The 16,725-nt window shown below is 36.4% G+C and overlaps 1 long non-coding RNA gene across 1 annotated transcript; it reads left to right on the top strand.

Annotated features, from left to right (window-relative positions):
- Window positions 1–14,427: 14,427 nt before the first annotated feature.
- On the top strand, window positions 14,428–15,893 carry LOC105440625. The gene is made up of 3 exons (XR_971732.2): window positions 14,428–14,575; window positions 15,297–15,446; window positions 15,777–15,893. It is a non-coding gene; the product is annotated as an uncharacterized LOC105440625 (long non-coding RNA).
- Window positions 15,894–16,725: the final 832 nt, after the last annotated feature.

Here is a 16,725-nt window from a genome sequence, read left to right on the forward strand (position 1 = left end):
CCCAGCGAAACAAACACGAAATTAGGTTTTCTTCAAGAAAAATATCTGTTATTATTAGTATTAATGTGTTATCAACTATTTCTCATTCTTCCATAATCTACAGCTTAATAATTGCTCTAAACTCAACTCCGAGTAACAAGCTAAAAACTATCATTTCGATGCCCTTACAATATTAGTCATAGGCACTTCTTATTAATTTTCCAGAAGATTAAGTACAGTTTTATTCGAAAGACACGCGAGTCGTGATGTAGTAGAGTTGTATATTTTTAGTGTTTCTAAAATTATTTTGCGCATGAATCTATGTGTTACAGCTAATCCTATTTGATTTATATGAATGAATCACTTTCAAGGTATACCAACTGGGATTCTCCTCTATATGGCGAACTACCACCTCACTGTGCTGTGATGAGGTATCGATTAAGCCTCTCTGACCCATTACGTGGGCGATGGAATCAAGTAGCGTGCACAACAACTAGACAACATATCTGCCAAATACCTATCGGTATGTATTTCAAGTCGTTTTTTTATATTCACCATGTTTAAGTCCAGTTCTGAAGGACGAATGTGTGATAACGTTACTATCATATTCTAGATCAATATTGGCAGACTGTTCTTGATACAAAATGTTTAAAATCGAAATTCGTTTACTATTTTTTGCCCTGCTATTATCTACGGCGTGTGAATTTAAACTATCTTTCATTAATAAAATGGGAAACGAAGAGAGAGAGAGAGAGAGAGAGCTAATCTAATGTAACCATCATGTTTAATCGATAATCACAAAACGTAAATTACTGGAACCAATTATACGCAATGATAATTATTAATATAAATAATAACAATAATGACGAGCAAATAATCCCATAAGCGATATCAATTCAGTTATATCAGAAAAACATGCTGAATTTTGATAGGTGGTATTCTCATAAGTTAAGCCGGGACTAAGTCCAGACTAAACAAGAATGTTAGTTCACACTTCTATGGAATGCTAGGTTTCATCTCCCTCCTTCAATATTCATGACAAAGATAATCTACTATTTCATTGAAATTCAGTCCATAATCACATTATGTTTTTCTTCCCATTTCATTGCAAAACTAATTTGTTTGACACTTTTCATTGAAGGATTTCAATAATCTGTACAGGGTAAAAGAGATGGTAACAGGCAATCCATAAAACTGAGGCTTAACTTAGTACGCGCTATCGGAATACTACCCAATAAGGATCAAAACATTTTCATGTTTAATACACTATTTCGAGGATAGTCAGCTGTCATTCCTGTTCTAGACGGGCCATCATTTCTATAATCATCAACAATTTACTACAAATGATAAGAGCGGAACCAATAAAATAGATAGAGTACTTCTATTACAGCGGAAACTTTTCTCATAATAATTGTCAATTTGAGTGTGGTAACAAATAATTAGATTTCTTTTTTGTAAATACTGCTTTAATTTAAGTATCGGCTTACATGGTGATGTAGATTTACAGAAGGCTTACGGTTGCACCATGTGAGATAGGGTGAAGATTGAGGAGTCCTGAAAAGGACTCTCGGTAATCTTTCTTTCTTTAGTGTGTAGTCCTGAAAAGGACTGTTGGTATAGTCTTGACAGAGACAGTTGGTTATCTTTCTTAGCTTATAGTTCTAAGGAGAACTATAGCGCCGGTTGGAGAGGATGGGTGGTAGGAGTGGCTCATTACCACCCATCCTCCCCCATCCACTACCCTATCCAACATGTGAATACAATTTGTATTAAATTAAACTTTAGTAGATGCAGTCCAACGTTAGCAAGGTTTTTTTTAAATCTTATATAAATAGACGTTGACTGTAGATGGCAACAGCTCGGTGAATCTCAGTATCTCATCAAGTACACACCTCGTGCAACGCCGAGTGATGCCAGGGAAATATGTCAAAGTTACGGCGGTGACTTGGCTATCATCAAGACAGCCGAAGTCAACGTAAGTATAATTGAATATTTTATACAGTAATCATACTGTCAAGATGATTAAGATAATCAAAGAAACTAAAATATACACCACATGGCAAACTACATGTACCTACAATTTTAATATGTTCACTCAAGATAAAGAGACCCCACCCTAGTCACCGCAATCAACTTCGAATCAACGCCGAATACAGGTGGTTCGTGGGGAAGGGGGAGGGTGTGGGGTGTAAAGGCATGTGGACTTGTGTCAATTTCAATGGCATTTGACATTCGTTCTCATTTGCTAATTGCCTATTGTATGTCGAATAATCCTGAAAAACGCAGTACTTTACTGAATTATACGGCATAATTTAATACAACTTAAAGTATTGCTCTGCTATAAAAACTTTACCAAACAAAACAAAACAAAGAGAAATGATCATACTATTTTTAAGAGGCTGACTCCCCTAAGAATTCCAACAGAAAATAAATATATGATATGTGTTTTATTGGTATACACACTACATTCCAATGATAGATTATTTCATTAATAAATTCTTGCGGGCGTACAGAGCTCTTGTATGAAAGTTATTTCGCTGTTGATCTTATTATTACATTACAATTACATCTCTAACATGGTCTGATTGCAAATTCAAAGGTTGAAAGACGTGAGAATAGTTAAAATATTGAAATAAATCCAAACGTTATGTCGCAATATGCAACATAATATGAAAAATGTACAATATACAGACAAAGACAAATTGCAGTTCATATGCACTGTCTATACCTCAAAATTATATCGAGAGATAAAGAGAGAGTGAGTGAGAGAGAGAGAGAGAGACAAAGAGACAGAAAGAGACAGAAGCGAAAGAGAGAGAAAGCCTTCTTTAAAAACATCGTAAAACATAAGGAAAGTTCTCAGCTAATGCTAAGGTTTTCCATTTTGAATTCAACGGTGATTAAATCACAAATTATGATTTGTTTTATTCTCCTTTTTTCTTACAGATATTTCTCAAAGCGCTACTTCCTCGATTTATTCCAAGTGATCCAAATTTGTGTTACTTTTTCGGGCTTTTTCGGGTCGAATATGGAGTTTTCACCTGGCTGGATGATACTACACTCCAGTATGTTCCTCAAATGTTTGCTCTGTTGAGATCAGTCACGATAGAAGAATACATGTTGATGAACGCCTATGCATGTCTATAATCTGTGGTTACAATAATTTGTTTTCCAAAAAAGAAATTCGTTTAAAAGTAACCAGTGTTCATTAAAAGCATAATAAACTTTAGTAGCATACCTTGTAATATTAATGTCTCATATGGATATTACGAAGAATATAAAAAGCTCGGCTCAACAATACAAGATAATGATGTTGCGACCAGATGTCTGCTCTATTTCTTTGCATGCTACATACTCACATTATTTCTGTATCATCTAAGGCGGAGAGGGGTGAGGAAGACGAGTTAAATATGAATTAAGATCTAAATTTAAATTCAGTTTAATGATGTATATCTGAACCTCAATGATTGATCTCACACTACACGAACAATAAAGTAATAGGGCTAATAATTAAAATAGCAATACAACAACTACTACTAATATTAATGACAATAATAATAGTAATAACAATAACAATATGGCATGTAACTTTGTAGTCTGATTACCTTGTTAATTAATATAATCATTTTGTTTTAATTATGAAACAATATGTCTTGTATGTATATTTTGTTATCTGTATTACATTTGTGAAATATATGTGAAATGTGAAACCAATAAACTCAACAACTCACCAATAACTCAACTCAATGATAATGATGAGGATGATGATGCTAATAATAATAACAATACTACTACTACAGTGTAAGCCTACTACTCCTGGTGCTGCTACAACAACTACTACTACTACTCCAAATATTATCATTAGTATTGTTATTATCAATCATAATATATATGATAACGATCACAATGCGACCTTAATTTATATAGCGTTTCTTTTCTCGAAGGTATAATGATTGGTTTACCACCACGGAACCAAATAATCCTAACTTCTGGGGTTGTCTTGGTCTACGAGATGGCTCATCATGGTATGACAGGGCTCCATCGCAATCTTTTCCGTTCATTTGTGAGCGTACACGAGGTATGGATATTGATGTTCCAACATTTATTGTGTTTTGATCAAGGGTGTCGATTTGTATCCGTGGTTGGGGGGGGGGGGGGGGGGGATGACAGGTGCCAAAATATTTTCGGCAATGGATCAAAGCAACCAAGGGGTAGAAGCATGTAGCAGGTTGTACCCCCCTCCCCAAGCGCGTAGCCAGGATTTCATTTTAGGGGGTCGGTAGTGAGCTAGCAAAGCGTGCGAAGCGCGCTCCCTGTATAGGGGTTGGGTGCAGGGAGGGAGGAGTTTCCCCCCTCCCCCGCGAAGCGCGGAAGCTTTGAAGTTTCATTAAATTATTAGAGAAAGAAGACGATTTGTTGGACCGTTATCAACTCTTATTCCTTGTTTGAATCAAGTTCCCTTCCTCCGCGCATAGCGCGGAAGCTCTGACGTTTCAATAGATTATTAAAGAAAGAAGACGATTCGACGTACCATTCTCGACTCTTAATCCTTAAAGTTTTAATCAAGTTCCCCTTCTTCCGCGCATAGCGCGGAAACTCTGACGTTTCATTAGGTTATTAAAGAAAGAAGACGATTCTATGAACCATTCTCGACTCTTAATCCTTGTCTTAATTCAGCCCCCCCCCCCTCCCGCGCGAAGCGGGGAAGCTTTGACGTTTCAATAAATTACTACTCTTGATCCTTGTCTGAATTCATTTTCGCCCATCCCGCGCGAAGCGCGGAAGCTTTCACGTTTCATTAAATTATTAGAGAAAGAAGACGATTCGTTGTAACGTGTCCTTGTCTGAATTCAGTTTCCCCGCGCGGAAGTTTTGCATTTCAATAAATCATTACTCTTAATCCATGACTGAATTCATTTTCGCCCATCCCACGCGAAGCGCGGAAGTTTCACGTTCATTATATTATTAGAGAAAAAAGACGATTCGTTGTATCGTGTCCTTGTATGAGTGCAATTCCCCCCGCCCTCCCGCGCGGAGCGCGAAAGCTTTGACGTTTCATTTAATTATTACTCTTAATTCTTGTCTGAATTCATTTTCGCCTATTCCTGCGCGAAGCGCGCAAGCTTTCACATTTCATTACATTATTAGCGAAAGAAGATGATATAAAATTCAGTTTCCCCCTTAACCGCGCGAAGCGCGGAAGCTTTGGCGGTTCAATCAATTATTACTCTTAATCCTTGTCTGAATTCATTTTCGTTAATTCCTGCACTAAGCGCGCAAGCTTCCACATTTCATTACATTATTAGAGAAAGAAGATGATGATATAGAACTAAGTTTTCCCCCTTTACCGCGCAAAGCACGAGGGCTTCGACGGTTCAATAAATTATTACTCTTAATCCTTATCTGTATTCATTTTTGCCCATCCCGCGCAAAGTGCGGAAGCTTTACATTTTCATTAAATTATTAGAGAAGGAAGACGATTTTTTTTTCGTGTCCTTGTCTGAATTCAGTTTCCCCCATACAGCGCGAAGCGCGGAAGCTTCGACGTTCCATTTGATTATTACTCTTAATCCACGTCTGAAATCACTTTCAACCATCCCGCAGATAGCGCGGAAGCTTTCACGTTTCATTAAATTATTAGAAAAAGAAGACGATTCGTTGTATCGTGTACTTTGACGTTTCATTTAATTATAACTCTTAATCATAGTCTGAATTCAGTTCCCCCCTCCCTCCTCCCCCCCCCCCCCCCGCGCAATGCGCGGAAGCTTAGCCGTTTCACTTAATTATTAGAGAAAGAAGACGACTCGTTGTACTGTTCTGTATATTAATCCTTGTCTGAATTCAGTTTCCCCACATGAAGTATGTTTGGAACGTTCGTTCGCAAATCTTTGCATGCACAGCCCGAGTGGTGGGTAGCATAATATTTAGCTCGTTGCTCGTTGCTCTTCAACTGCTTTTTAACGATGCGGCTTTGCATTTGGCGCTTTGCATTTCTATGATGCTGTTGATTGAATAAATTCATAAATTCCTGATGAAGCCGTATGAGCGAGAAATCAATTTATTCTTGTCTCATATACGGTTACCTCATTTACTTCGTACATATATATATATATATATGTATTATGAAAATGACATAGCAAAATGTGTATATTGATGGTTATCTTGCGAGTAATAACCATTAACTACTCTCATCGGGCTCTCATCATTAATTTTTCTCTTCATTTTCTTTTTTGATGGTGAATTATTGGGGGGATGAATGTACAGGCCACCCCCCCCCCCCCAACTGAAATATTGGGGGAGGGGGATATATCCCCCCCATCCCCCCCCCCCCCCGGGATCGACACCCATGGTTCTGGTGATTGTTGCTCCAGGCTATATTGCAACAAACGTATTGTCTTCGGATCATACGTAATTTGGGTTGTAGGTTAGGGTTAGAATAAAGGGCTGAAGTTTGGAATTCGTTAAGTGTAAGACATCGATCGCAGAGCTAATCTCTATGGAGTATGTTTCGTATATAATATTGCGCTATTTGTAAACGAATTCCGTTTTCATTACAACATAATAATACAATAATTTCATCAAATTATTATGGGATTTATAGCTGTTGTAGAACTTTGCATTTGTAACTTTCTCTCACTACAAAAAATCCCACCTCAATTGTTCGATTCATGACAAAATGATAATCTCGTTTTTAACTCTTTCGTATGCCAACGCATACGAATTAAACAGTTCAAATATAATTCATCTTTAAAAAAGGCAACAAATGCAATCGTTCTCTGTTTGCATACATATTTTGAAAATAAAAGTAATTTCTGACCCCTTTTAGTTGAACATTCCCAAACATCGTCGACCGCTACGCCCACAGTAAGCTTTGTAGAATCTGAATAATGCCTACACTATGCAAAGAATAATCGACACAATTTCGTAAATATCACAATCTTTATCATCACGATACACTCTCAAATAGAAAGTCTGTTTTATTACAGTATATGATAGAAGCAGTGAAGCATCATTTGGAGGTCTAGATTATTTCATCTCTCCGTCATGGCTGGCTCGGTCTTATACAGATGCACGGATCTACTGTCAGTATCATGGAGCTGATTTAGCACTCATCAAATCACACGATATCAACGTATGTTTAATTATACTTCTTTTCCTTGGCTATTGATATCCAAAATGTTCTTATCATAAAACCTATGTACTTTTGGGGGGTATATTTTCACAGCTGGGAAGTTTACAAAGATATTTGGCAAGTATCTCACTATGGCATATTAGGAACACAATATTTGTATAAAGTAATATCAAAATTGAATGACGTATGTGACGTAATAGGCCAACTGGTTCCTCGTGAAAACCCATTTAAATAATATCACACAGTGCAACATTTAGTTATTATCGGAGATATTAAAACATTCATGTAGACACTGTCATCCCCAATCCTTATGTTTGAAGCTTTCCAATATATCTCAAATCAGATTATTCTCTGATCACGCCGCTATTTCACTACGTATATACCATAATATAAATAATTGTGAATACTTTAATTTATGTATTTATATTACTTCTTATTATTGTTTTTATTGACATGACCATGACGCGTGAACAGTCCTGTCATAGTATATTTCAGCAGCTTCTAATGAACAAATGATTTTTACTTTTGATATATTCCTCTGAGCGCTAGAATATTTTTAATTCTTTAGTTAATGCCTTTAGGGATTACAGCAGGCGATTTACTTGTGTTGATTTTGATTTTTATTCGTTTACTTTATTTTTTTAATTTTGTTTTTATTATGAAATCGAAAAAAATGGACTTACAGCCATGCAAATAAATAACCTAAATAAGCAACTGATGTTTATGAGATGACATATCTGTGTTCCTCTTACCAGAACTTTCTTCATGGCAGGATTTCGGGATTAAATAGCCTTGTATTTTTCGGTTTGACTGACCAAGCTGTAGAAGGCACATTTGAATGGATCGACGAAACACCTTTACAGTAGGTTCAATAACTTTATAATGCGCATACGCATTCGTTACTTATTTGAAATAACTGTCAAACTTTGTCAAAATCAAACATACTGAACATATAAGTAAGATAAACTTTCGCTGACATTTTTCATTGTGAATCGATAAAAAAAGTAGTTGATGTAATTTGCTGGTCTAAAAGGCAAAGTATGCGTAATAGTTTTCTTGATCACACTTTGATCGCTAGCTTACGCTTTGATAATGAAATTTTTGCAGTCGGTTGTAAAAACTATTTAAACAAAAATGCATGTCGTAATGCAATGGACGATGTGTTTTAACTTGTAAACACATATTATCATATTAAAATAAATACTATTCCGCATAAAAAATACAACTTTTCAATATGCAATCAAATAATATCTTTAAGCAGTAGCGCATACTACGCCTTTCGTATATATTAATCGTCATTGGTTCTTTGTCGATTTAGATTAAAAAGTTATGTGGGGAAGCTTACTTTTTGATTGAGATATATTCTTATGGATGGTTCGGCTCAAAATCCAGTTTCGGAACTAAACATTTTAAAGCAAATTTTTAAGACAGTGCACTTATATAACATAGATCATTGTAATCCAATCATCAGAATTTGGATTTCATATCCGACTAAACAATGCAGAAAAACACACACAGAAAAAAAAGATTTATAGAACTATTCTTTCGTACAATCGTCTGCATACTCGTGATTTTGGTTCTCCATTCTCCTTTATTTAATACACACAGGTATTCAGCATGGAGGGATCCTGAACCCAACAACGATGGTGATGAAGATTGTGCCACTCTATCTTCTGATCCAGACATGGGATGGCTTGATATTCCGTGTCATCTCGACCGACCCTTCATATGTGAACGCTATCAGGGTAAGTCACTAAACCTAACACGTATGGTCGTTTCTGTTTCATTGTCAACATTTTTGTTCTCTCTCTCTCTCTATTTTGAATTGATTAAGAATGTATTAAATAAAACTAGGAGTTTCAAAGAGCGCCGCTAATCCATTGTTGTCGAGTTGCAGAAACGTTTAATTTTGATTTTAACTTTTGATTCACCCCCCCCCCTTCCCCCCCCCCCCCCCTTGATCAGCGGGTTTTGCTCTTGTGGGTAAGTCACCGGACTATAGATCTTTTGGCACGGGGTTTCGATCGTTGCAAAGTTTACAAATATCCCGATAAAACTTATATGCTTCAACCCGAGACTAAAAGGTATTTTTTTGTTGTTTACTGTTTAAACCCCTTATATTCTATTGATTTGATTTTATATTAATATGTTAAAACACAACAAAATGAAGGAAAAAATGTGCGAGGATGCAAAGCGACTTGGCTTTACAAACTTGCGCACTTCACAACCTTTAAAAAACTGTATGCAACTTGTCCTACATGCTACAAAGAGAGGCTTCGAATCCCTACTGCACCACTAATGTCCTCTGGCAAGACATCAATCACGTTTGCCAATTACCACACTAGACCCATGTGTAGTGAGTGGGTACTTGATAGGATTTACTCCTTGACTACACTGAGCGTTAAGAGCTTCGATTAAAGACGAAGCTAATAATATTCAATACCGTATAGAAGTGCATAGATAAAAAAATGTGACATGCGCTATGCAGGAAACGGTATATTATCATTGGTATTATTGTTTCGCCCACAAGGTAATAGCGTCTGTCACAAAGTGTTCCTGCAAAACTCTCTTGTGACAAATATTTTCGCACCCGTCAATCCCATTGTGAACAAGCCACAAATGCACTTGTGGGACCTTCACGGTATGGTGCTGCCAGGGGTCACATGCTAAGTTCATAGTGCATTTGAGGTCATATGTTAAAGTTTATCTGCTAAAATCTCTTTTCACAAATGAAGTGCCACTAAACTTTCTCTTTGGAAACATTGATATTAGATTGCCAAGGGTGGGCGAGACACGATCCGTTGATTATTTACTACGTATTCGATGAATATATTAATTTTTATAATGTTATCAGTTGTCATGTCTGAACCCATCTGCATAATTATGCATGTTAACAAACCTACTTACAATTATGTTTATTTAGCGCTGCATATCCAATATATCTTAGCGTTTATTATTATCTGCTTCATCGGATCAAGGTTTGTCCACGGACACATTCACCACTCTCTGAGGAGTTACTCTAGACAGGTGTCATTTTACAGACGCACACAGTGTAAACCCAACAAAGAGACGTTTGCATACTACGGGGTACCAAAACATTTGGGTGGAGAGAAGTATAGGTTAGATTAAAGAGCCATGCCGGAGAGTGAATCCATGATCTTCTCATCTCTGGCCTCGTGTTGTATCAGTTTGACTAATATATATATATATATATATATACGATGATACTTATTGTTTGAAATTCTTTCTTCTTATTTACTTATAACACGATGAACATCTAATAATGGCAATCACCATGTTTTAATCAATACATAGTCGTTCCAGAATATAAGTGGAGTCGCATTGATGGAACCCTGTACTATATCTCTCAATCTTCGATGACGTCATACCCGTTTGCTAGAAAGTACTGCCAGGCTCAAGGAGGAGATCTTGCCCAGCCTAAAACAGAAGAAATCAATGTAAGGACGCATCATGTTATTAAAAAGTTTAATTCCAAGTATGGAATACATTAATAAAATGTGATAAAACTGTAACAGGCTTTGATCTAGCCATTGTGTGTGCACAAAATAGGTAATAAAAACAACAAAAGTCATGTAAGAGGAATAAAGAATCTGGTAGGTTATGTACGAACAATCGGAATAGGGTTACAGAGAAGCATGATATCGATGTGATGAGCCAAGAATAAGCAACAAGTTCAACTTTCAATGATGTCATAGACTATCGACATATCGTTAAAGTTATCCCACTATCATGATCATGGGGCATTAGATATAGTCACCAGTGATTTTCTCTTTCTGATTCACTAGATGCATCTCATTGTTCTGGCTGGAGGTAACTCGTATTGGTTCGGACTCGATGATATCAATCAGGAGGGCACGTTTCAATGGATTGATGACACTCCACTCGATAATGGGTATGTGTTAAATTGTATTTTTCATACACAAACACGACAGTATCTCACACTCCCTACTCGTGACAAACTGCGATCATATCATGTTGCAGACAGAATGTAATTGGTAGAAACTGGTATGTAGACTATTATAACATGATTTTCTAAGATACAAGTTGATATTCATCAAGCTTAGGATAGGTTTTCCAATGGATTGATGGCACCTCCCCCCCCCCCCCCCCCCCCCCCCACCGAAAACGTCGAAATGAATAATTTGTCTTACTCTACATGTTTTCTGTATGCAGACCTTATGAAGCCTAAAATAATGCAAGATCATTGTTACCAAGAAAGGCATTGTTTATATTTGCATTTGAATGTATATATATTTTAACTGAAGCTCGAGTCAAGCCGCTGACATATTTCTTGTAATACTGTGATAACTCGTTACTGTATTTTTACCTTTCAAGATTTCCTGCTTGGTCGAGTGGTGTGGCAACCTCAGTTGAAACTGGAAAATGCGTTCATCAGCAGGTTAATAATGGATGGAAAAGACGACGATGTGCATCTTACCTCAGGTTTGCATGTGAAAAACCTCCGAGTGAGTATTGTCATTATATTTATATTATTTATATTCAAGGGTTCTCCTTTATGATAGTCCATGCTCAAACGATGCCCGTTTTTCATTATTACATCACATTTTAAGTGCCACAAACGAAACAAGATATCGATTGATGACATTGTGAATACTGTGCTGACTGGGCTAGTCCCTTACATTGTCAGTGGATGGAGCGGTTGGAGGGCACCGGGCCCCATCGGGCATAGCTGAGGATTGAAATGGGTTATACAAATATTGCAAAATTATTTACTTTACTTGTATCAAGGAGAACTGTTGCTAAGCTAGCGCCATGAGCGTCCCTCGACGGTGTGTGCGCTCTATAAGTTTGTTTATTATTATTATTATTATTAATATTATCATTAAAATATGGTGTAATCCCTGTTTTAGAGCCATGGTTGGTATCCACTTTTATGCAGAATATCATCCATTGTAATCCGTGCTTATAGCGTTGTTTCAAGGCGGAAAATGAAAAAAATGCTTTATCAGATGTTAAAATGATGTAAAAATTTGCCTATAAAACATTCCTAGTTATTTTGGCTTTATCTACAGTCGATGACTCGAGGAAAACATGACTTCGTAAAGTATCGTTTATTATTCAGACTGTGTTTCCCATAAACCGTTATACCATTCAGTTTTAGAAGTAGAGGTTACTTTGTGAACAAAATATATGTAATATGAAAAGTTTGAGATAAGTCATTGCCTTGGCAACGTTTTGTATGTTTCCCTTACTTCTTCTCTAACGAAATACTAAACGGACACTAATTACTTGAAAAACATAATGATTTTCTCATAGGTCCGCGACAGATCCTTCCTGTACGTCTACTGGCAGCTACTCTATCACCCTACGGAGGAGGTCTGATGAATGCTTCATTTATCTGTCTACTCGGCTCAGAGAATGAAGATATTCTCACATTCTCCTCCAGAAGACTCGTCCGTTTGACCGAGTCTATAACTTCAGATAGTTACACAGCTCCAGGAGACAGCAATGTTATATCATCTGTAGTGTTAAGGCAGACTCTTCCAGATGCTATGGATGGCTTCGGTTTTTTCGAATGTTCTGCAGTGACAGCCAGTAGAATGACATCTGTTCCTCTTGGCATTCTTCTTTCTTCCCGTAAATATACACAAACAGTTGACAACTTAGTTATGCATACCTTTATCAAATTAGTGTGTGTATTTTTCGTAACTGAAAAATGCAAGGTGAACTGGTTAAATGAGGGCGTTTGTTGAACATGTTTATATGCAAGCTTTAATATGTCACATTCTTAAGACAAAAATTGGGACAAAACAATTTTTCACATAATTTGGTAAGGTTGTTAATATTTTACATTTAAATTATAATACAACAGATAATTTCAACTAATGCAAATATTTCTAAAAAGAAAATATTATGATAATGTTGAGACTCAATCCGATCCTCAATACCATAAATGCTAATGCTTGAAACATATTTTCTAATAATGTTTAATTGATGACAATGTAAAATTAACGAAAGAAAAATAAAGCGAGAGGGAGCACGATAGAATGAAAGACGAGATGACGCAATTGTATTGAATCAGCAAAAAACAATATTCGAATGTAAGGTGTTGTCGATGTTTCCTTCTTATTTTGTATAGGTAAATTGCAACCCAGTGATGGTCGGTTTACAAAGACAATACATGTTGGAGATGATATCACACTCAGTGTGATGAGCACGAGAGGGATGGTGCAAGTAGGTGGGATACGATGGCGGAAATTCACTGATGTAGACTGGGATAATTCATTTATTGGAATGAGTTCTGACAGTCTATCACACACAATCCAATCTGCATCTGTCTCAGACGCCGGTGTGTATGTGACGTACATGGATGGAACGTTGGAACAACATCAATACAGCTCCATAAGACTCATCGTAACGGGTTCGAATTTTGTTTCCTTACACATCAAGATATATAATCGCATATTGGTCGCAAGGGTATAAATACACTGGAACTTGTTACCCCTCAGCTCTGTAAAGCTATGGTCATTAAAATAACAACAATCAAGAAAAACCGACCGAAACCGACCAGATATATTATGGTTTATACGTCAGTAAAGCATAAATAATATCGATGAATGTAAAGTTGTAATTTCCATGATCGAGTGCAGTTTCTGCAGTATAAAGCCTAATCGAGGTCTACATAAAAAACTCAGATTGATGGCCTAATGTGTGGCTTTTAACTTTTTACAATTAAGTTTTGATTTTTTAACCGTTAAACAATTAGGTTCTGTCACTTTTTTCATTAAGTGACGATTTTCAAAAATCATGTATTTGGACCTAGTACGTCTTTGCAATTCTAATTTAAGGTATGATTTTCAACCACTGTGCATTTTAGGTTAAGAACATGGCTTTTTGCGCCACTTTATTTCAATAAGCTACCTGTTTTCGTATATCAGTGACCTAAATCCATTCAGAGGATTGTGTGGGTGTGCGTTTGTGTGTGTGTATATATGTGTGTTTATGTGTGTGTGTGTGTGTGTGTGTGTGTGGAATGTACGAGGAATGTTGTGATCGTAACCCAGCTCCGATGTTTTTCGCGCTAACGCATGCATGACTCAAAATGGAGCTGAAAATGACAGGTTTTTCATATAATATCATATTTATTTTAGGGTTTTTAAATAATGTTTCAAAAAGTTTTTAAAATATGATTGATTTCCTTACTATGGGAATATTTTGTACAGGCCACCCCCCCCCCCTCCCCCTTCAGAAATATTTGCTTGTGGGGTGGGGTATAACACCCATCTCCGGGATTAACGTACGTGTGGGAGGTACATTAAAATTGTCCATGTTACATTGTATTAACAGAGTGCCCTTATGGAAGATGGAATCCACCATTATGCGATCGTTTGTGTGATAGTTGTTATAATGGAGGTGTATGCCACGAAATCTCAGGAACATGCATCTGTCCTCCTGGCCATGCTGGAAAAAACTGCCTCCAAGGTAAAACTAAGAAATCCCTAAAGAAGATACTACCATGTGAAACTTTTTTTAAATATATGTCCAATACATTCTTCGCCTTGAAATGAGTCTTCACAATGATATACTAATCGTTTTATAATGGTAATTCCAAATTATAATAACGACACCACCAATTACAAGAATAAGAAGGAAAAGATAAAGAAGCAGAAAAAGAAGAAGGAGGAGAAGGAGGAGACGAATGATAATAATGTATAAGAAATATAAGAAGAAGGAAAGTGAAAGAAAATAAGAACTAAAGAAAAAGAGGAAAAAGAAGAAGACTAATGATTATGATGATGAATGTTGATAGTACTACAAATAATCATAATTAGTATAATAAAACCAATAATGATGCCTATAACAACAATAACAATGATGATTTTAACAAATGTTAAAACTAGTAAAGAAAATAAACCATTAGTTTTTTTAATTCGCACATTTTTCACTTGTTTTGTTACCATGAGTAACTATCAGTTCAATTGAATAACTATTTGCTTATGATTATAATAACAGAAAACATACCCTTTTCCCAATCAAAACAAGAAGACAAAACAATATTGCTGCTTGGGACATAACATTTTTGAATGATTGCAATATGTTTGAATATTATATGTTCTCCTCTTCTCAAATCGAAGAAAGGAACTTTTTAGAACATGTGAGTTATATATGAATTAATTACTCTAATATATACATTTTCATGCAGCGTGTGGGATGCATAAGTTTGGCTGGGACTGTGAATTTGAATGTGGACCCGGTCAGCCTCTGGACCAGTGTGCTGGAAGTCAGATCTGTCTACCTGATCCTTATGGATGCACCTGTTTAGCTGGATATACAGGCATCTACTGCAATGAAAGTTAGTGCTAAAACGACTTCTATCGTAATTGAAGTTGGGAAGAAACCAGCAAACCATTATAACAATTTTATGTTAACCATACATTTTTTTTTGCAAGGTGCAAATTTCGATCCTTATCCATAATTTGTCTAAGATTTTTATTCACATAGAGGGTTTAGATTGGTTTGTGCATGAATATTATCATGGTTTTAAAACGGGCACCTGTTTATTACTTGCACGAAAATATGTTTAGGTCGAATGCGAATTAAAATGTTCTTGGGAGCAAATTAATTGAATAATATCTCGACAGATCTACAAATCTCATAATATCACTTCTATTTGGTCGTAAAGCATGTGCAGATGGTATGTTTGGAGCTGATTGTCTTCAAGAGTGTCATTGTACTAATGGGGCAGATTGTGATGACGTCACTGGAGAATGTCCTGGCGATTGCTCGCAAGGATGGTCTGGTTCAGCATGTGAAGGTACAGTCATATACTTTACTTGAAAATGATGTATGAATGTTTATAACATTGCTGATTCAATTTCCATGTTAAAACCCAAAAGACCCGGGATAAGTCCCACACTTTCAAGTTGACTTTTTATACAAACGCAATACCTTTTCACTCTGGTGTAGCAAGCCACATTTTGCAGAATATTCCTATGCCGCGATTTCATTCCATCGGTAAACCGACAAACAATTTACGGAATAAAAATGTATATTATATGCTCTCTTCATTTGTTTGTGTTTAACGTAATGACATAGTAAATTAGTGTACATATTAAAGGAAGGTAATTTAATGCTGACCATGACTTCTGTTTTTTTCTTTTTTTAAAATAAATAATATATATATTTCCTCATTTCAGTTCCTTCTGTTTGCCCAAACGGATACTTCGGGACAAACTGTACACAGAAATGCAATTGCATGAATGGCACAGCATGCCTTAAAGATTCTGGATACTGTGACGAGGTTGAAGGGCAGTGCGACTTGGGATATATCACTGATTCTGTGGAGTTTCCAGCCAACTGTATGACATGTAAGATTATGCTTAAAGGCATCGTTGAACAATGTTAAATCTGAGATGCACGGCCCTACGTGTTATCAGTATATGTGATATGGTGATATATTGAAGCCCGCACCCCCCCCCCCCCCCCCCCCCCCCCCAAAAAAAAAAAAAAAAAAAAAAAAAAAACGCGCTTCAAAATAATCAAGACGTGCCTCAAAAAAGTTAACATTTGGAGTCACCGGTTATTTCCCCAGTTGACTGTAGTGTTATGAATACTGATAGGAATACGCAAAA

The sequence above is a fragment of the Strongylocentrotus purpuratus genome, unplaced genomic scaffold (assembly GCF_000002235.5).
Source record: "Strongylocentrotus purpuratus isolate Spur 01 unplaced genomic scaffold, Spur_5.0 spur5_contig_821, whole genome shotgun sequence".
NCBI lineage: Eukaryota > Metazoa > Echinodermata > Echinoidea > Camarodonta > Strongylocentrotidae > Strongylocentrotus > Strongylocentrotus purpuratus.